Raw genomic sequence first — 1,962 nt, 5'->3', positions numbered from 1 at the left:
GCCGTAATGCCGCGAGTAGCGGCCCCGCCGCCGCCTCAGGGCCCGGCCGCGGCCCGCGGGGCTCCGCGGGGCGGTGAGGGCCCAGCCCCGGCTCCGGGCTCCCCTCTGCCCACCGGCCCTTCCACCTGTGATGGCGTTTTTCCTCACGAAAGCTGCCCGCCCGCCTCCCAGTGCTGGCACTGGGAGCTGCTGCTCCTCGGGCACACCGAAACCGGCGTGTGTTGGGGCATCGCCGTCGCCTGACGCTGCCCCATAGGCCTTGTGGTAGCTTCATGAGGATGAAAATGTGTTTTAAAAGGGAAATTAGGGCATGGTTTGTGTCCTCACCGTGTCCCCTGCGTACAAGTTGGTTCCACACGGCCTGAGCTCGGCCCTGGGGTCGCTGCATGGCCATCGGTGCAGATGGAGTCAGGCGCTGGGGCATGGACGGAGCTGAAGCAGAGCCAGAGAAGATCATTCCCCAGCTCGCTAAGGACATTTAATTTACATTTTTTTCCCCTACACAAACTGATACACCAATTAAAAGTGACTTTCATTACCAATCATCATTAAATCTTAGCCCAGAAAAACATCTTTTAAATGTTAAGTGGAGTCAGGAACTCGGTCAGACCACACAGAACACCAACACCAAGCAGCTTCTTGCCTTCCAGATTTCACTGGATTTCATCACCGATGCACTCTCTGAACAGAAATCTAGCGAAATGTGACTGAGGAAGCAAGACTTTGGGAGATGACTCATATCAGAATGCATAAAGTGGAAAAAATAAGGAAACAAATATCTACCATAAGGGTATAATTTCACTGAAGCTTTTAGCAACTGCTAATATCGTAAACCATAATAAAAGGGTCCAGCTGTCCTGTCACCAAAACTTACTAAAAGGCTCCACACGCTGCACATACGTACACTTTGTGCATTAACATTTATTTGGGTATAGTTAATTTCCATCACATATTTACAAAAGATTACATTACTGTCAGTGACAGAAGCAATCTGTAAGGCTGTGACTGTACTGAACATATTAGTGCATTTTAGAGACTGTACAAACAGCATTAGTTTTCGTCTAATGATGTGATTCAGAGCCAGAATTTTTATCCAGTTCTGATCTTTTTTTTAACCTATTTTTATGACAAACTTTTTGTTCTTATGTTACGGAGAAATAGATTTTTTCCCCCTATTTTAGTGGAAAGGACTAAAAGAGTTTTTAGAGGGAACACAAGAACACAATAATCTGTCTTTTCTCTTGCAAATAACCAGCTGTACAGTCCTTTTGACTGTATATATAGACAATACGACGCAGTATTAGAACAAAGAACCTCGACTACGTAATGTTTCTAAGTCTTGTATTGTGTTATCCTTATAATGCACCAGTTTTGCTCTAGCTATATTTGCTTTGAAATTCTTCCTTTACATGAAGTTGCTGAGTTTGCTTAGTGGCCTTGGCTGGGAGCAGGAGCACGTGTCAGGTTAAAAACAGCTCCTTTGCTTCTGCCCCTGGAGAGGGGGGAGAGATTTCTGGTCCGAGAGGAGGAGGAGGTACTGCCCGCTGAGCCAAGGTCCAAGGAGAGCAGCGGGGAACGGCTGGAGGTGTTTTTTCATCATCTGATTCTACCATTCCAGGCTGATCTCACCTCAGCACAGCCCCAGCTAGCACCTAAATAGTTGTGGCATTGAGATCTGGTTTAAAACCAGGAGAAGCAAGCATCCTGCTAGAGTTTCAAACCACTACTTTCCCTAAGAGTGGGATCAAATCACTTTGCAGAGAGCTTGGCTGCCAGATGCACACACAAGTATTTTTGGATGCCCCCCTTGCCTCTCATATTACAAGACTTTTGTCTGAGACCTTAGCAGAGGAAATATTAAAACTATCTAGGAGTACTTACATAGTACAGTATAGTATTTCCCATAAAACAACGCACTGAGTCAGAACGGAGGAGGCAAGGATAACGAAACTCCTCTGACCT

Source organism: Anser anser, assembly GCF_964211835.1.
Source record: "Anser anser genome assembly, chromosome: 14".
In the NCBI taxonomy this organism is placed as follows: domain Eukaryota; kingdom Metazoa; phylum Chordata; class Aves; order Anseriformes; family Anatidae; genus Anser; species Anser anser.
This window is presented reverse-complemented; position numbering follows the sequence as displayed.